Source organism: Ascidiella aspersa, chromosome 5 (assembly GCF_963924565.1).
Source record: "Ascidiella aspersa chromosome 5, kaAscAspe10.2, whole genome shotgun sequence".
NCBI classification, from domain to species: Eukaryota; Metazoa; Chordata; class Ascidiacea; order Phlebobranchia; family Ascidiidae; genus Ascidiella; species Ascidiella aspersa.
This window is the reverse complement of record NC_139451.1, coordinates 1,144,419-1,165,819: the sequence shown is the minus strand read 5'-3', so window position 1 is coordinate 1,165,819 and position 21,401 is coordinate 1,144,419.

Below are 21,401 nucleotides of genomic sequence, written 5' to 3'. Positions count from 1 at the left end.
GCGTTTGTGTTTGGTGGGGTTAAGCATTATAAATAAATTATAAGTATAATAATAATTGACCCACCATCACCTAAACAATGTGCGTTGATTTATGTTTGAACGCTGTGGTAGGATTCTACACCAGCGCCCTTTACTGTAACAAAGAGTACAGGTTATTTCGTCTGGGCTTGTCTTTGTCTAAAGAAATGTTTGCCTCATGCGACGTTAGGATATTTCGTTCGCCCGTGACTTGGAAAATGTTGCCCCTGTACTATTTTATAATGACATTGCATGAAGGACGTTTAGCTTGACGAATTCAGAGGTTGTTCAGCAAATACAGAAGCGCGCTTTATTCACAAAAAGTCTGTTCTAGCCTATGTAGCTTCTACGAGTGTATGCTTCAGTCTACACACCGCTTCATGTAATCCAAGCTCGCTGCGATGCGAACCGGTGTGAATCTGTGTCTGCAACATTTAGCGCGACTCAGGTGTTTTGTTACAGAGCTTTGTGTGACGCGTTGGTGCGCGGTAAACGTGTGGGAGCCAGTGGCGGGCCACGAGGCCATTTCCCCCCAAAACTGCATTTGTTGCCTATTACAACAACGTAACGTATATTTTAGTATCTTTTAACCCTGCATTGCAAAATGAAAATCACTTAACGTCGTTTTCGCGCGCCATTTTGAAACGTCATAAATCACCTTGCGCTGGGGTCGGAAACATATAGGAGGGGTTCCCAACCTGTGGTACGCGTGGCAGTACAGATCGTGCAAGTGGTACGAGAACGTAAAAAGGTTGGAAACCCCTGACATATAGGAACGTGGTTGGCGGAAATTAGACGAAGTTAAAGATATTCGACAATGTCTAAAATAGCAAACATTTAGCGCGAGGATTGACTGTATTTTAACATATTTAATACATATTTACTTTACTATGTAGGGTTAAAAGATGTTGAAAAATACGTTAGAGTTTAATTCTTTTTTTTATTTGGGTTAGGGTGAGAGTTAGTGTTTGGGTTTGGTGGGGTCAAGCATTATTATTAAATTATAAATATAATAATACTCGACCAATGCACCCAAACACTAACCGACACCCTAACCCTAATAATGCGCGTGACTTTATAATTGTTTGAACGCTGTGAAAGGATTCTACACCAGCGCCCTTTACTGTAACAAAGAGTACAGGTTATTTCATCTGGGCTTGTCTTTGTCTTAAGAAATGTTTGTCTCTCGCGACGTTAGGATATTTCGTTCGCCCCTGTAGTGAATGGAATGAGGAACTGTTTTGTGGCAGAGAAACTTTATATTTGTCAGCCCTAACTCGCCTGTATGTTGGTTTAATTTTACTCAATGTAGTTTGCTTTAGAATACAATTTGTTTCTTATTATTATTTATATTGGAGGTTTGTCTTAACAGAAGCGAGTTCTGTTCGTAATTTATTTCGCACGAAAATCTTCTATTTTGCTAATTTACAAAAAAATGATTTTTTTTTTGGTATATCGGCATTTCTTTTAAATTTTATTTATTTTCAATTGCAAGTTTTTGTTACATTGCCAAAAATAAAATGGATAAAATTACATGTTCAACATTTTTGAATACGTTTTCCGTTTGTCCGCGACGCACTTGGCAGCCTTCCACGGCGCAACGGTAGAGAAGCGCTGATCTAGTTCAAAAGACAGCATCAAAACGTAAACAATCCAGGTTGTATTTGAAAAAGTATTTGAAATGGACTCTTGTCTAGTTTGTCAAACAGTCGGCGGGCCGGATGAATTACATTGGCTGGCCTGGTCTGAAACATATTGTAGAATGAAAATTTGTAGACGATGTGCAGATATTTTTTGCGAGTGTTGTTTCGTCTGGGCGAGTACTAATTGAAATTTAATATTAACCCTGGGTTTGGTCTATAAGCGAAAATCTTTCGCTCGAATCTGAGTCGAAACCTCAAATTTGAGTTGAAATAACAATTCTAAAAGTCGTCCATGCAGTAAAATAACAAAATCTGCGCATGTCAAAAAGTTCAGGAATCACTTCTCCACTAGGTGATAGCGTTGGCTTATGCTTGCTTTGTGCGATTTAGTGGGTAAATCTTTGTCAGCTCGTTCGAGTCTGCTTAACCCAGCCAAGTGCTGCTCTCTAGCGCCATCCCTGCACGATTAATAGTGGCGAGCCAAGGAAAATCCGACAGGGCTGATAAACTTGCGTCAACAGAGTTAAGGGGCGACGCTTGGCGGGGTTTCGGGGCTCGAATCCCCGCAGATGAGACGAGTGAGTTGGCCTGGAACTTTCCTGGGAAAGAAAGTGTTGAAGACGGTTACAGTCAATTAGATGATACAACTTTGTAGCATAATGACTGGAGGTTTTAGTTAGATGTATAACTAATAGTAAAGCCACTTAAGAAGTAGGTAGCATTTTGAACGTTTTAATAAATATTGATATAATAGCTGGATTTTCGAATGCAGATATGCTACGGCAACAAATCATGGAAATATTGCAAAACTCGCACCCAAACCCAAATGCAAACCCTAACTCAAAAGCAATGCTTAATCATTAATGGGTGTATGTGTTTCTGAGCGATCCGGATAAATAGCCATTTCAATTTCTAAACCCTCACAGTATTTTAAAGATAGGAGGCTTGCAGACTGGTATTTATTCGCCCTGTAGTTGCGCGTTAAACCATGATTGTAGGTCAGTCTGCATTCTGTGGCAGGTGCACACCTGATATAAGATGAGCGGTATTTCCGTTAGGAGTGTCCTTATTGTTTTATCATTGTAAATTGGTGTACAGTCTTCAGAGTCACAGTTCTCAAATTTACTTTGAATTAAAAAAAACGACCTTACATTTTTTGTGTCCCACACTTTTTTTTCGCGCACCAAAGCCATATCCTGATGTCGATCTTACAGATCTCTTTTTACTTTAATAACCACCCGTTTCTATTTCTGGCTTGTTTATTGAAGGGAATATTAATGCAGCCTCTATCAAGCAATATTACCCTGCATTGTTAATTTGACGTCACAGTGCACGTGACCAGCGTCAACTGACGCGTGACCGAGCGTGTTTGGCGTTTCGCGACTCATTCCACTTTATGCTGTTCTATTATATAGGTCTTATAGAGTAGACTGGCGGCTTTCTTTACTGTGTTGTGTTATCGTGTGTACTGAGGTTTGTGGATATGTCTGTGGAATATGCAGTGTTCTATGTTATAAAAGCTATAGCAGTTGATTACAATAATACGGCAATTGTTTAGAATTTGAGTCAATGCTCGCATTTAAGGCGACATTATTGTGTTATTATAACGTGTGAACTGAGATTTGTAAATATATTCCAACAAGCAATATCAACTGAATAAAATGACTCTGTATAAAGTTCAAGAAGTTAAGGAAAGGTATTTTAGCGGCCTGCTCCTTTGGTGTCAGGCTTGGCTAAGAATATGTAAGAGACTTAGGCAGCCGTCAGCTCTCGCCTTAAGAGCCAGCGCCTTACTTACCTGTAGCAACTACATCTAGTAATAGCTAAAAATTATTACAACAATACATAATGTTTAACCTGTTTACTGCAACTGTTGTTTTGACAAAGTTCATGTGCTGAATACGGAACTAAAACGCTAACAGATAACATTTTGAGTTCATGTTAAAATATTGCTGTGTGAGATAAAGCTGTTCATATTTGACACTTAAGGGCGACTATGTTTTGTGAGAAGATTGCTGTTTTTGAATCATTACACCAATAAAATGTTATGCTTTATTGTAAAAATTTACAAGATTTACGCACACATCTTCAAACTATGGTCGGCGGTCAAACTCTGGACATAACATTGAAAGTTTAACGGTGCTATTCATATCACACGGCAAACTAGATTAACGCAACTTTGCGCGAACGCTTTTTTGCATGTATTTACACATTTTTAATCGCAAAACAACTCTAGGTCCGCTCGAGATGAACGATTGTTATTTTAAAAAACGTAAAACTGTATCTACAACAAATAAAATATTTCGTTTAATAAATTGCGACCCGCCGAGACATTTTTAAGTTTGGCTTTTTGGACTGTGACTTGAAAATGTTGCCCCTGTACTATTTTATAATGACATTGCATGAAGGACGTTTAGCTTGACGAATTCAGAGGTTGTTTAGCAAATACAGAAGCGCGCTTTATTCACAAAAGGTCGTCTCTAGCCAATGTAGCTTCTACGAGTGTATGCTTCAGTCTACACATCGCTTCATGTAAACTAAGGTTGCTGCGGTGCGAACCGGTGTGAATCTGCGTTGTTATGTCTGCTACAGTTAGCGCAAGTCAGGTGTTTTGTTACAGAACTTTGTGTTAAGGGTTGGTGCACAGTAAAGGTGTGGAAGCCAGGGACGGGCCACGAGGCATTTTCCCCTCTTCAAAATTCATTAGTTGCCAATTATAACAACTTACGCAAACAAAATGAATTACTTTCCTAGTCTGTCCTAACCTATTTTCATTAAATGGTTTCTGCCCAAAAAAGCAAAACCTTTTCGGCAAATATTTTGCATGGTTGAAAAATAAGCAACAATCAATCAACCATTTTTTTTTAAGTGAAATTATTTTCAACAGTTCCTTAACGCAGAAAACAGTCAAGCTTTCGGACACGAAATGCACTTTGGCCGAATATTTTTAAAATGATGTAAACCTATTAAATTAAGGTTTTGTGTGGTTGCGCTATTAAGATTTATCGCTTGTTTTTTATCTTCTTGTTTTGCATCGTGAAAAATGTCTAATTGCTTGCGGTATGATACTATCTGAGGGCAAGATCATCTAGAAAAGCAGACCGCAATGTAACAATAATTTTAAGGTTTTTGCTTGAACATCTAGAAAATCTTTTCACACCTTCTCTAAAACGTTTGTACGCAACCTTGACTGTGACCTTAACAAGTTTTCTTTAAAACTTTTTTAACAAGTTTTCACTTTTTAGTCAATAAGTTTTATTTTAAACTAATTAAGGGTGTCCTGGGTAATAATTAACAAGAACCTGTAACATTGATGTGTTGAAACTTTACTTTAAAGAAATACAAACTTTGGCCGAATGTTTAAAATAAGTCGCGCGTCTGATCGCACCTTCGAAAATAAAAGTTTGGCGACTTAAATAATACAAAGGCGTTTCTAGCTTTGCGCGAATCCATAACATATTATCAACTTTTGTATTCAAAGTAACATCTCTCCAACCTAAAACTATGAAATAAACCAACTATGTGGGGTTCTTAGGGTTACGGTGAAAAATCTGTGCACGTCGCGCGAATGTGCATTTATGTTCACTGAGGGTGCAATGTGCACGAAATGTGCATTTGAACTTGCAGGTGGTCTACAATCCTACCACAACGCAGATTACTTGGGTTAGGGTGCGGGACTTACCCAAACGGTTTTTCATAAATTGTTTCAACGCTGTAAGCTAAAGCCTAGTACAAAAAGGTACTTCCTAGTTGCAAACTAGTTCTACAGCCGTTTATTGAACCTTCGGGACCAGCTCATTGTTACATATATGACAAATGGGTCGGTTACATTACTTTGAAGTTCGGTAACCGGTTGCCGGGCAAATAGCCTTTTCAAAGATATAATACTGTGCTTTAAGGCTGTTTCTTAATCAGGTGAATGGTTCACCACAGGGTGTATAAATTTTTGCAGGGGTGAATAAGGGTAAACCGTAAGAAATGGATGATAACTTGCGAGCAGGGCGGATAATCTAGGTGTGATATATACCAGATAGTTTTATCATATCATGAGACAAGGGTAAATAAATCTGGAGATAAACGCTAGGGGTGAACAAAACTAAAAAAGTTTAAGAAGCACTGCTCTAAGGTACTAAGGTGCATATTTCATCGTAGTGCACCTTCGAATGTGAACTGTTAGGTGCACATGTGGAGAGTGCACATTGCGGACTGTTGTGTTGTATAGCAGTCAAGCACAACGGAACTTTAATGGGCGCTGGTCTAGAATCCTACTACACTGCATATTATTTGGGAGTTAGCGTTTATGTTTGGTGGGGTTAAGCATCATAAATAAATTATAAGTATAATAATAATTGACCCACCATCACCTAAAGACTAACCGACACCTTAACAATGTGCGTTGATTTAATTATTGATTGAATGCTGTGGTAAGATTCTACACCAGCGCTCTTTATTGTAACAAAGAGTACAGGTTATTTCAACTGGGCTTGTCTTTGTCTTAAGAAATGTTTGTCTCTCGCGACGTTAGGATATTTCGTTCGCCCCTGTAGTGAATGGAATGAGGAACTGTTCTGTGGCAGAGAAACTTTATATTTGTCAGTCCTAACTCGCCTCTATGTTGGTTTAATTTTACTAAATGCAGTTTGCTTTAGAATACAATTTGTTTCTTATTATTGTTTATATTGGAGGTTTGTCTTAACAGAAACGAGTTCTGTTCGTAAATTTATTTCGCACGAAAATTTCTATTTCTCTTTAAGCAGAAAATAAACTAAAAGTTATATTATTTAGATGTTAGAACAACTGTGAATTAGGCGGGCTTTGGATCTTTCGTTGCACTTAAAAACGTGTTTAATTACATTTAAGAAGGTAGTAAAGTGTTGGCGCAAAGTGCGAAAAAAGCATTTGTTTGGTTTAAAATTCAAGTTCACGCGTCGTCATCCATTCTACGAATGAAAAGTGTAATAAAACTACTTTGAGGGAACGCACTAACATTTAAAGTTAATCTAGCTTAGTGTTTGTTAACATTTTAAAGTCTGGGCAAGCATGGCAAGCGAAGCAAGCGCGATTTGTTTTTTGGTATATCGGCGTTTTTTTTAAATTTCATTTCTTTTCAACTGCAAGTTTTTGTTACATTGCCAAAAATAAAGTGGATAAAATTATATGTTCAGCACTTTTGAATACGTTTTCCGTTTGTCCGCGACGCACTTGGCAGCCTTTCACGGCGCAACGGTAGAGAAGCGCTGATCTAGTTCAAAAGACAGGATCAACATGTAAACAAACCGTACGTTGAAAGATCATTCAAGCGAAGCGCGAAAATTTTTCACACTTAGCCTACGTAGTTAAATAGTCAAAAAGTATTTGAAATGGACTCGTGTCTAGTTTGTCAAACAGGCGGCGGGCTGGGTGAATTATATTGGCTGGCCGGTTCTAAAACATATTGTAGAATGAAAATTTGTAGACGATGTGCAGATATTTTTTGCGAGTGTTATTTCGTCTGGGCGAGTGCTGATTAAAATTTAATATTAACCCTGGGTTATTGTGCGGCAGTGAAACACAACCAGACTTGTTCAGTTGACGCTATGGATGCATGGGTTGAACCTTAAGTGTTGCCTTAAATCAGCCAGACGTTATTTAATTGACCTACAATAACGAACAGCTCATTCGAGTCTGCTTATTCCAGCCAAGTGCTACTTCTCTCTAGCGCCATCCCTGCACGATTAATAGTGGCGAGCCAAGGAAAATCCGACAGGGCTGATAGACTTGCGTCAACAGAGTTAAGGGGCGACGCTTGGCCGGGTTTCGGGGCTCGAATCCCCGCAGATGAGACGAGTGAGTCGGCCCTGGAACTTTCCTGGGAAAGAATGTGTTAAGATGGTTACAGTCAATTAGATGATACAACTTTGTAGCATAATGGCTGGAGGTTTTAGTTAGATGTATAACTAATAGTAAAGCCACTAAAGAAGTAGGTAGCATTTGAACGTTTAAATAAATATTGATATAATAGCTGGATTTTCCAATGCAGATGCTACGGCAACAAATCATGGAAATATTGCAAAACTCGCACCCAAACCCAAATGCAAACCCCAACTCAAAAGCAATGCTTAATCATTAATGGGTGTATGTGTTTCTGAGCGATCCGGATAAATAGCCATTTCAATTTCTAAACCCTCACAGTATTTTAAAGATAGGAGGCTTGCAGACTGGTATTTATTCTCCCTGTAGTTGCACGTTAAACCATGGTTGGAGGTCAGTCTGCATTCTGTGGCAGGTGCACACCTGATATAAGATGAGCGGTATTTCCGTTAGGAGTGTCCTTATTGTTTTACCATTGTTAATTGGTGAAATACAATCTGTAGAGTCACAGTTCTCAAATTTACTTTGAATTAAAAAAAACGACCTCACATTTTTTGTGTCCCACACTTTTTTTTCGCGCACCAAAGCCATATCTTGATGTCGATCTCACAGATCTCTTTTTACTTTAATAACCGCCCCGTTTCTATGTCTGGCTTGTTTATTGAAGACAATATTAATGCAGCTTCTGTCAAGCAATATTACCCTGCATTGTTAATTTGACGTCACAGTGCACGTGACCAACGTCAACTGACGCGTGACCGAGTGTGTTTGGCGTTTTGCGATTCATTCCACTTTATGCTAATCTACTATATAGGTCTTATATAATAGCGGCTTTCTTTACTGTGTTGTGTTATCGTGTGTACTGAGGTTTGTGAATATGTCTGTGGAATATGCAGTGTTTGATGGCTGTGTGAATACTCAGTTTTGACAAGGACGTGTAAGTGACTTAAGCAGCCGTAGACTCTCGTCTTAAGAGCCAGCGCCTTCTTACCCCTAGTAATTACCAATGTTATAAAAGCTATAGCAGTTGATTACAATAATACGGCATTTGATTTGAATTTGAGCCAATGCTCGCATTTAATGCGAAATTATTGTGTTATAATATCGTGTATACTGAGATTTGTGAATATATACTCAATACCAACTGAGTAAACTGACTCTGTCTATAGTTCAAGAAGTTAAGGAAAGGTATTTTAGCGGCCTGCTCCATTGGTGTCAGGCTTGACTAAGAATATGTAAGAGACTTAGGCAGCCGTCAGCTCTCGCCTTAAGAGCCAGCGCCTTACTTACCTGTAGCAACTACATCTAGTAATAGCTAAAAATTATTACAACAATATATAAAGTTTAACCTGTTTACTGCAACTGTTCTTTGACAAAGTTCATGTGCTGAATACGGAACTAAAACGCTATCAGCTAACATTTTGATTTCTTGTTAAATACACAACTTATTGACTTACTATCAATTTTTTTGATGTGTGAGATGAAGCTGTTCATATTTGACATTTAAGCCCGATTATTTTTTGTGGGAAGATTGCCGTTTTCAAACTTTACACCGATAAAAAGTTATGCTTTATTGTAAAAAATTACATGATTTTCGTACTCATACTTTAAACTATGGTCGGCGGTCAAATCTGGACATAACATTAAAAGTTTACCGGTGCTATTTTTCAAATTACACCACAAACTAGATTAAGGATTTCGTTTATTGCGTTTCCCGAAAGTGTTGTTTTTTTGACACCTTTTCATGTGTTTTTGACGACGCTGTGTGGACTTAAACTTTACACCAAACAAACGCAACTTTGCGCGAACGCTTTTTTGCATGTGTTTGGACCCATTTTTAATCGCAAAACAATTCTAGGTTCGCTCGAGATTGCGCGACTCAGGTGTTTTGTTACAGAGCTTTGTATTACGCGTTGGAGCTCAAGCAAACTTATGAAAGCCAGTGGCGAGCCACGAGGCCATTTCCCCCAAAACTTTGCGCTGGGTTCGAAAACACGTTCCACATATAGGAACGTGGCTGGCGGAAATTAGACGAAGTTAAAGATATTCGACAATGTCTAAAATAGCAAACATTTAGCGCGAGGATTGACTGTATTTTAACATATTTAATACATATTTACTTTACCATGTAGCGTTAAAAGATGTTAAAAAATACGTTAGAGTTTAATTCTTTTTTTTATTTGGGTTAGGGTGAGAGTTAGCGTTTGTGTTTGGTGGGTAGGGATGTTCAAAGTAGAATCCCAAGGTATTCTAGAATAATAGGTTTCGAATCTAGAATAACGAATCCAGAATAGAGAATCCTAGTATATTTTTATTAAATTATTTAACCTCGATTTTGTTTGGTGAAGGTATTACTCTTAATCTACCCTACAGGGCCCACATTCATAGCAATAAATCGCCCAAACAATTTTCTAACATGTGTACATTATAATAAAAAAACTTTCTCATATGTTTAACATTCTTAAGAACTGTCATCTGAAGCCGTTCTGTAAACTGTAATATGTCAACTGTCCAGGTTGTGTCCAAAACTTATATTTTTGCCAATAGTGAGAAAATGCAACACTGCACACAGAAGTCTTAAGCAATTCGGTCCTGATTTTGAAAGCATTGTTAAGTCTTATTGCTTCTTTTTTTACTAACATGATCTGTTATGCAGTCAAATGATGTACTGCAAAGAATACAAAGTTATTATTGACATAACGAATTCTTGACAATTACGTTGTGCATAACTGCATAACTTCCCTGAATATTGGCCTAAAGTTGACCTTAAGTAACCCCATAGCGCATTTTGTGGACGGCCAGCACGTTTTGCAACGCTATGTTACTTTTGCAACTTAACGCATTTAGGGCAATTGCGAACTCCACACCGGACATTACACGTTAGCCGCTCGCCCAATAATGCTTGATTGACACTTAATTATTAGACGAAAGTTATCGCGAGACGCGGTAATTGGTCGCCCGAAAATACGCTGACACAGCGCTACAGAGGTTACATTTAAAGCAAGCCCTGTAAATTGGTCGCCGCGGCGACAGGCCAACTTACCACACGCGTTTGTGCAATTAGGCGCAACAATCCGCGGTAAAACATTAAATTATATCGGTTCCAATTACCCGAAATAAATGGCAGAATTGGATTCGAATCCCATCTGGATTCGAATCCAAGGATTCGATATTCTACTTTGAGCATCCCTATTGGTGGGTTAAGCATTATTATTAAATTATGAATATAATAATACTCGACCAATGCACCATCACCCAAACACTAACCGACACCCTAACCCTAATAATGCGCGTTGATTTAAATTGTTTGAACGTTGTGGTAGGATTCTAGACCAGCGCTCTTTATTATAATGACCCACCCTCACCCAAACACTAACCGACACCCTAACCCAAATATTGTGCGTTGATTTATTAATTGTTTCAACGCTGTAAGGTAAGGCTTATTACAAGGAGGTACTTCCTCAAACTAACGCTATAGCCGTTTATTGAACTTCCGAGACCGGCTCATTGTTACATAATACGACAAATTGGTCGGTTACAAATGGGTCAAATGGGTCGTTTACCGTGAAGCTGACTGGAAGTCCATTGGACTCATTCCACTTTATGCTATTCTGTTATATAGGTCTTATAGAGTAGACTAGCGGCTTTCTTTACTGTGTTGTGTTATCGTGTGTACTGAGGTTTGTGAATATGTCTGTGGAATATGCTTTGTTCTAATGACTTTGTGAATAGTCAGTTTTTGACAAGGACGTGTAAGCGACTCAGGCAGCCGTCGGCTCTTGTCTTAAGAGCCAGCACCTTCTTACCCCTAGTAATTGCCAATGTTATAAAAGCTATAGCAGTTGATTACAATAATACGGCCATTGTTTTGAATTTGAACCAATGCTCGCATTTAAGGCGAAATTATTGTGTTATTATATCGTGTGAACTGAGATTTGTTAATATATTCCAACAAGCAATATCAACTGAATAAAATGACTCTGTATAAAATTCAAGAAGTTAAGGACAGGTATTTTAGCGGCCTGCTCCTTTGGTGTCAGGCTTGGCTAAGTATATGTAAGAGACTTAGGCAGCCGTCAGCTCTCGCCTTAAGAGCCAGCGCCTTACTTACCTGTAGCAACTACATCTAGTAATAGCTAAAAATTATTACAACAATACATAATGTTTAACCTGTTTACTGCAACTGTTGTTTTGACAAAGTTCATGTGCTGAACACGGAACTAAAATGCTAGCAGCTAACATTTTGAGTTCATGTTGTTAAAATATTGCTGCGTGAGATAAAGCTGTTCATATTTCACACTTAAAGCCGATTATGTTTTGTGAGAAGATTGCAGTTTTTGAAACATTACATGTTATGCTTTATTGTAAATATTTACACGATTTACGCACACATCTTCAAACTACGGCCGGCGGTCAAATTCTGGACATAACATTAAAAGTTTAACAATCCCATTATAATTACACCACAAACTAGACAAACGTAACTTTTCGCGAACGCTTTTTTGCATGTATTTGGACCCATTTTTAATCGCAAAACAACTCTAGGTTCGCTCGCGTTTAACGGTTGTTATTTTAAAAAACCTAAAACTATATCTGCAACAACAAAATATTCCGTGTGGTCCATTACCGCCGTGACATTTTTAAGTTTGGCTTTGGCCTGTGACTTGAAAAATGTTGCCCTGTACTATTTTATGATGCCATTGGATGAAAGGCGTTTAGCTTGACGAATTCAGAGGTGGTTAAGCGAATACAAAAGCGCGCTTTATTCACAAAAGGTCGTCTCTAGCCAATATAGCTTCTATGTATTGTTATGTCTGCTACATTTAGCGAGTCAGGTGTTTTGTTACAGAACTTTGTGTTACGCGTTGGAGCGCGGTAAACGTGTGGAAGCCAGGGGCGGCCACGAGGCATTTTTCCTCGCCCAAAGTCATTGGTGGCCAATTATAACAACTTACGCAAACAAAATGAATTACTTTCCTAGTCTGTCCTAACCTATTTTCATTAAATGGTTTCTGCCAAAAAAAGCAAAACCTTTTCGGCAAATATTTTGTATGGTTGAAAAATAATCGACAATTAATCACCCATTTATTTTTAAGTAAAATTATTTTCAACAGTTTTTAACGCAGAAAACAGCCAAGCTTTCGGACACGAAATGCACTTTGGCCGAATATTTTTAAAATGATGTAAACCTATTAAATTAAGGTTTTGTGTGGTTGCGCTATTAAGATTTATCGCTTGTTTTTTGTCTTCTTGTTTTGCATCCTGAAAAATGTCTAATTGCTTGCGGTATGATACTATCTGAGGGCAAGATCATCTAGAAAAGCAGACCACAATGTAATAATAATTTTAAGGTTTTTGCTCGAACATCTAGAAAAGCTTTTCAGACCTTCTCTAAAACGTTTGTACGCAACCTTGACTGTGACCTTTACAAGTTTGCTTTAAAACTTTTTTAACAAGTTTTCATTTTTTAGTCAATAAGTTTTATGTTAAACTAATTAAGGGTGTCCTGGGTAATAATTAACAAGAACCTGTAACATTGATGTGTTGAAACTTTATTTTAAAGAAATACAAAATTTGGCCGAATGTTTAAAATAAGTCGCGCGTCTCATCGCACCTTCGAAAATAAAAGTTTGGCGAATTAAATAATACAAAGGCGTTTCTAGCTTTGCGCGAATCCATAACATATTGACAACTTTTGTATTCAAAGTAACATCTCTCCAACCTAAAACTATGAAATAAACCAACTATGTGGGGTTCTTAGGGTTACGGTAAAAAATCTGTGCACGTCGCGCGAATGTGCATTTATGTTCACTGAGGATGCAATGTGCACGAAATGTGCATTTGAACTTGCAGGTGGTCTACAATCCTACCACAACGCAGATTACTTGGGTTAAGGTGCGGGACTAACCCTCACCCAAACACTAACCGACACCCTAACCCAAATATTAAAAGTGGCTTTAATGAATTGTTTCAACGCTGTAAGCTAAAGCCTAGTACAAAAAGGTACTTCCTAGTTGCAAACTAGTTCTACAGCCGTTTATTGAACTCCCGGGACCGGCTCATTGTTACATATATGACAAATAAGTCGGTTACGTTACTTTGAAGTTTGGTGACCGGTTGCCGGGCAAATAGCCTTTTCAAAAATATAATACTGTGCTTTAAGGCTGTTTCTTAATCAGGTGAATGGTTCACCACCGGGTGTATAAAATTTTTGCAGGGGTGAATAAGGGTAAACCGTCAGAAATGGATGATAACTTGCGAGCAGGGCGGATAATCCAGGTGTGATATATACCAGATAGTTTTATCATATCATGAGACAAGGGTAAATAAATCTGGAGATAAACGCTAGGGGTGAACAAAACTAAAAAAGTTTAAGAAGCACTGCTCTAAGGTACTAAGGTGCATATTTCGCCGTAGTGCACCTTGGAATATGAACTGTTAGGTGCACATATGGAGAGTGCACATTGCGGACTGTTGTGTTGTATAGCAGTCAAGCACAACGGAACTTTAATGGGCGCTGGTCTAGAATCCTACTACACTGCATATTATTTGGGAGTTAGCGTTTGTGTTTGGTGGGGTTAAGCATCATAAATAAATTATAAGTATAATAATAATTGACCCACCATCACCTCAAGACTAACCGACACCTAAACAATGTGCGTTGATTTATGTTTGAACTCTGTGGTAGGATTCTACACCAGCGCTCTTTATTGTAACAAAGAGTACAGGTTATTTCAACTGGGCTTGTCTTTGTCTCAAGAAATCTTTGTCTCTCGCGACGTTAGGATATTTCGTTCGCCCCTGTAGTGAATGGAATGAGGAACTGTTTTGTGGCAGAGAAACTTTATATTTGTCAGCCATAACTCGTCTGTATGTTGGTTTAATTTTACTCAATGTAGTTTGCTTTAGAATACAATTTGTTTCTTATTATTATTTATGTTGGAGGTTTGTCATAACAGAAACGAGTTCTGTTCGTAAATTTATTTCGCACGAAAATTTCTATTTCTCTTTAAGCAGAAAATAAACTTAAAGTAGTGTTATTAATATGTTAGAACAACTGTGAATCAGGCGGGCTTTGGATCTTTCATTGCACTTAAAAACGTGTTTAATTACATTTAAGAAGGTAGTAAAGTGTAGGCGCAAAGCGCGAAAAAAGCATTTGTTAGTTTTAAAATTCGAGTCCACACGTTTTAATCCATAGTACTAATGGAAAGTGTAATAAAACTACTTTGAGGGAACGCACTAACATTTAAAGTTAATCTAGCTTAGTGTTTGTTAACATTTTAAAGTCTGGACAAGCATGGCAAGCGAAACAAGCGCGATTTGTTTTTTGGTACATCGGCGTTTCTTTTAAATTTCATTTCTTTTCAACTGCAAGTTTTTGTTACATTGCCAAAAATAAAGTGGATAAAATTATATGTTCAGCACTTTTGAATACGTTTTCCGTTTGTCCGCGACGCACTTGGCAGCCTTTCACGGCGCAGCGGTAGAGAAGCGCTGATCTAGTTCAAAAGACAGGATCAAAATGTAAACAAACCGGACGTTGAAAGATCATTCAAGCGAAGCGCAAAAATTTTTCGCACTTAGCCTACGTAGTTAAATAGTCAAAAAGTATTTGAAATGGACTCGTATCTAGTTTGTCAAACAGGCGGCCGGCTGGGTGAATTACATTGGCTTGCCGGGTCTACAACATATTGTAGAATGAAAATTTGTGGACGTATAGTGCCGATATTTTTTGCGAGTGTTATTTCGTCTGGGCGAGTGCTGATTAAAATTTAATATTAACCCTGGGTTATTGTGCGGCAGTGGAACACAACCCGACTTGTTCAGTTAACGCTATACTTAAATTGGTTGAGCCTTAAATGTCGCCTTAAATCAGCCAGACGTTATTTAGTTGACCTACAATAACGAACATTATTTGGGTTAGGATGTGGGTTAGCTTTTGGGTTAGGTTAGGATAAGCAGTATTATTAAACAATAAAAATAATATTAAATTATAAATCTAATAATATATGACTCACCCTCACCCAAACACTAACCGACGCCCTAACCCAAATATTGCGCGTTGATTTACTAATTGTTTCAATGCTGTAAGTTAAGGCTTATTACAAGGAGTTACTTCCTCAAACTAACGCTATAGCCGTTTGTCGAACTTCCGAGACCGGCTCATTGTTACATATATGACAAATGGGTCGGTTACCTTACTCCAAAGTTCGGTAACCTATTGCCGGGCAAATAGCCTTTTCCAAAATATACTACTCTGATCTAAGGCAATGTTTCTTAATCAGGTGAATAGGTGAATGGTTCACCCCAGGGTGAATAAAATTTTTGCATGGGTGAACCAACCAAAAGGGGTGAATAAGGGTGAACCGTAAGAAATGGCAATAGTTGCGAGCAGGGCGGATATTCCGGGTGTGCTGTTATATATTGACGAGATGCTTGTTTTGGTTTTGAGTCCTGTTGTGTTGTATAGCAGCCAAGCACAGCCGAACGGAACTTTAGTGGACGCTGATCTAGAATCCTACCACACTGCACATTATTTGGGGGTTAGTGTTTGGGTTACTGTAAGTTAAGCGGTATTATTAAATAGTAGATATAATGTTACTTGAACCAACCCTCACCAACCACTAACCGGCACTCCAACACAAATAATGTGCGTTGATTTAATAATTGTTCGGACGCTGTGGTAGGATTTTACACCAGCGCCCTTTATTGTAACTAAGAGCACAGGTTATTTCCTCTGTTGTCAGGAACTGTTTTGTGGCAGAAAAACTTTACATTTGTCAGCCCTAACTCGCCTGTATGTTGGTTTAATTTACGGTAATTGAGTTTCCTACTTTCAGCTATGGCAGGATAAATACTTACGATTGCTGGAAACTCGGTTAAAATATAGAGAATGTAGTTTGTTGTAAAATACGTTTTATTTTTTCTTATTATTTATATTAGAAGTTTGTCCAAACAGAAGTAAGTTATGTTCTTAAATTTAATTGAACGAAAGGTTTTCTATCTTTAAACATCAAATAACTTTATTTACAAACTGTAAGTTTGAACGTTATGAATTTCATACAATCACTATGTAAACTAAGAAATGGAAAGACAGGTTTAATAATTTGTGTAAAACAATTGGTAGACGCAGATATTTTTTGCGAGTGTTATTTCGTGCTGATTGAAACCCTGGGTTATTGTGCGGCAGTCAATCACCACCCCGACCTGTTCAGTTGACGCTATGGTTGGGATGGGTTAATTGAGGTCTATGTATTACTAAACCTTATTTAAATGACGCTATGGTTTGGACGAACATCCAATTGGATTTCTTGAAATGGTCAGACCACATGTTTTCCGATCGCCGCCAAAACATCTCATCTTTTTTGTTTGTTTGTTTTCAGATAATATACTAGACGAAATACCTGGCGTTGCCCAGTTTAAATACGGTATCTATCTGTAACAACCATTTGCTGCATTTTGCAATATGCGCGATATATTACGTGCATTCGTGTAATGGAGTGGTCGCCAACTTTTTTGTCGCGGCCCAAAGTACTTTTTCAGACCCCACTACGTAAAACCAATATGAACACAGTGGCAGCATCAGAATATTTGTTTTAAGTTGGAGGCATTAGAATGACGTAATTTACGTTATAAAGCAGTTGTTCTCGAACACACTCTTGCGCAAATATGAAGCTAAAATACCGCCGGTAGCAATATTTCCTGAAAAGGGATCTGGTTAAAACGCCCCGGTTAAACAGACTGTCTCGCGTTAATACGCGACAAAGGGAACTGTTAAAACAGAGAAACAGATTCCGCCAAAAGAGTACATTCAAACTGTTCATTGTGTTTTTATAAGCCTTTAGATTTGTGTATTTTTATTTTTATCATTAATGCATGAGGCAAACCACAATATAATCAATTATTTGAAATGTATCACGTGACAAAACACGTACTGGGGTATGTAGTGTCTACTTTACGGTATTTTATGTATTCTACTCTAAAAGCTAACATTGTATCACCTTGAAGATTTACAAAATTCAACATTGTATCTTATGCGGCCCTTTGTAACCAACTTGCCCATTCTGGTTTAATCAAGGGCGTATCTAGAAAATCAAAAAAAAGGGGTTCCCGAATTTAAAACTTAGTGAATTTCCCTTTTTTTCATCGGACGTTAATGCACAATGACGTCAACAAAATAGTGACGGGTATGACGTCATAAACAGGGATTGAAATGACGTCATAAAAAATAAGCAAACACACGCAAAGTACATATATAAACTGTTGCTACCAGGCATGGTAATATAAATCAAAAACAGCTCCTCTGGTAATTGTAATTGTTAACCAACGTTTCGGCAACCTATCCACGCAAATTACGTCAGACGCAAAGCGAACACGTGCGTCGAAACTGTTTAGTGTGCAATCGTTAACTTTAGGCGAAACACTAAACCAAGACGATGAAGTATGTGTGATTGATTTTGGTAAATCGTGTTTCGATTATCAGCTGCGCACTTTCGTACGTCCGATGTACGAGACTATGGTAAATTACAAGCACGTCTTTCGCCACCTGCAATACTAAACGAAGATCGTTTTTACCGGGTGTTGTTATGCCAGGACTAACGCAACTTCTGCGCCGAGCTGTGTGCCAAGTCAGCAAAATACAAGCTGAGGGCAGACAATTTCAACTCCGAAATAAACTTATTCACGTTTAATTTTTTCGAAAAAAAGATTTACCACCGTCTTAAGACCGCTTTATATATTTAAAATTTTGTTTGATTGTGATTTTTAATCCAAGAAACTTTGACAAATTATCGCGATATGTCATGAATAATAATATCTGTTTTTGCCGAATTAAACCCTTACTCCCCAACAAATTTATAGCAAGCGAGGCATCATTGAAAGGTTTACTCCTGCGCTGCTCAAAAAATATGGTTTTAACCTGGGATGTAATTTTTAATTTTATTTTTATGGCGAATATTAATGTTGAATATTAATATTTTTCAAATATCATTTTTTATATTTAAAAAATATAGACCGGTCTTAAGACGGTGGTAAAATTTTTTTCAAAAAAATTATACGTAAACAAGTTTATTTCGAACACAATACACGTTTTTTTTAGTAATTTCAATAAAAATATAAAAGCCATAATATTTTATAAAAGCGACATTTCGCAATTTACAGACGTTGATGATCCAACATCATAAACCAGAACTCAACATAGATACAACTTCGGCACCTTTATATCTTTTTAACACATAGCAGTATGAACTGACCCATACATCGCCTTTTTTCGCTGCCATTTTTTGTCCTTTTTTCCTTTCTTTTTACGTTTTATCGCTTTTATGTTCACTTGATTTTGACACTGATGATGGCATGAGTTATTGCAGAAACGTCTGTAAATTGCGGATGTCGCTTTTATCAAATATTATGGCTTTTGGTTGCGCCGAGCTGTGAGCCAAATCAGCTAAAATACCAAAGGAGTTTTTTAAACTCTTTTGAAAATATATGTCTATTGCGATATTATCGGACGAGTACCGATACTACCACTTGGTATCGTGCATCGATTCCGATATTATCGGACGAGTACCGATACTACCACTTGGTATCGTGTATCGGCTCCGATCCGATATTATCGGACGAGTACCGATACTACCACTTGGTATCGTGTATCGGCACCTATATTATCGGACGAGTACCGATACTACCACTTGGTATCGCGTATCGGCACCTATATTATCGGACGAGTACCGATACTACCACTTGGTATCGGGTATCGGCACCTATATTATCGGACAAGTACCGATACTACCACTTGGTATCGTGCATCGACTTCAATATTATCGGACGAGTACCGATACTACCACTTGGTATCGTGTATCGGCTCCGATCCGATATTATCGGACGAGTACTGATGCTACCACTTGGTATCGGGTATCGGCTCCGATCCGATATTATCGGACGAATACCGATACTACCACTTGGTATCGTGTATCGGCTCCGATCCGATATTATCGGACGAGTACTGATGCTACCTCTTGGTATCGTGCATCGACTTCAATATTATCGGACGAGTACCGATACTACCACTTGGTATCGTGTATCGGCTCCGATCCGATATTATCGGACGAGTACCGATACTACCACTTGGTATCGTGTATCGGCACCTATATTATCGGACGAGTACCGATACTACCACTTGGTATCGTGTATCGGCACCTATATTATCGGACGAGTACCGATACTACCACTTGGTATCGGGTATCGGCTTCGACTCCGATATTATCGGACGAGTACCGATACTACCACTTGGTATCGTGTATCGGCACCTATATTATCGGACGAGTACCGATACTACCACTTGGTATCGTGTATTGACTCCGATATTATCGGACGAGTACCGATACTACCACTTGGTATCGTGTATCGGCACCTATATTATCGGACGAGTACCGATACTACCACTTGGTATCGTGTATCGACTCCAATATTATCGGACGAGTACCGATACTACCACTTGGTATCGTGTATTGACTCCGATATTATCGGACGAGTACCGATACTACCACTTGGTATCGTGTATCGGCACCTATATTATCGGACGAGTACCGATACTACCACTTGGTATCGTGTATCGACTCCGATATTATCGGACGAGTAATGATACTACCACTTGGTATCGTGCATTGGCTCCGATATTATCGGACGAGTACCGATACTACCACTTGGTATCGTGTATCGGCTCCGATATTATCGGACGAGTACCGATACTATCACTTGGTATCTTGTATCGACTCCTATATTATCGGACGAGTACCGATACATCCACTTGGTATCGTGTATCGGCTCCGATATTATCGGACGAGTACCGATACTATCACTTGGTATCTTGTATCGACTCCTATATTATCGGACGAGTACCGATACATCCACTTGGTATCTTGTATCGACTCCTATATTATCGGACGAGTACCGATACATCCACTTGGTATCGTGTATCGGCTCCGATATTATCGGACGAGTACCGATACTATCACTTGGTATCTTGTATCGACTCCTATATTATCAGACAAGTACCGATACTACCACTTGGTATCGGGTATCGGCTTCGAATCCTATATTATCGGACAAGTACCGATACTACCACTTGGTATCGTGTATCGGCACCTATATTATCGGACGAGTACCGATACTACCACTTGGTATCTTGTATCGACTCCGATCCGATATTATCGGACGAGTACCGATACTACCACTTGGTATCGTGTATCGGCACCTATATTATCGGACAAGTACCGATACTACCACTTGGTATCGTGTATCGGCTCCGATCCGATATTATCGGACGAGTACCGATACTACCACTTGGTATCGTGTATCGGCACCTATATTATCGGACAAGTACCGATACTACCACTTGGTATCGTGTATCGGCTCCGATATTATCGGACGAGTACCGATACTACCACTTGGTATCGTGTATCGGCTCCGATATTATCGGACGAGTACCGATACTATCACTTGGTATCTTGTATCGACTCCTATATTATCGGACGAGTACCGATACTACCACTTGGTATCTTGTATCGACTCCTATATTATCGGACGAGTACCGATACTACCACTTGGTATCCTGTATCGACTCCTATATTATCGGACGAGTACCGATACTACCACTTGGTATCGGGTATCGGCTCCGGTCCGATATTATCGGACGAGTACCGATACTACCACTTGGTATCTTGTATCGACTCCTATATAATCGGACGAGTACCGATACTAACACTTGGTATCGTGTATCGGCACCTATATTATCGGACGAGTACCGATACTACCACTTGGTATCGTGCATTGGCTCCGATATTATCGGACGAGTACCGATACTACCACTTGGTATCGTGCATCGACTCC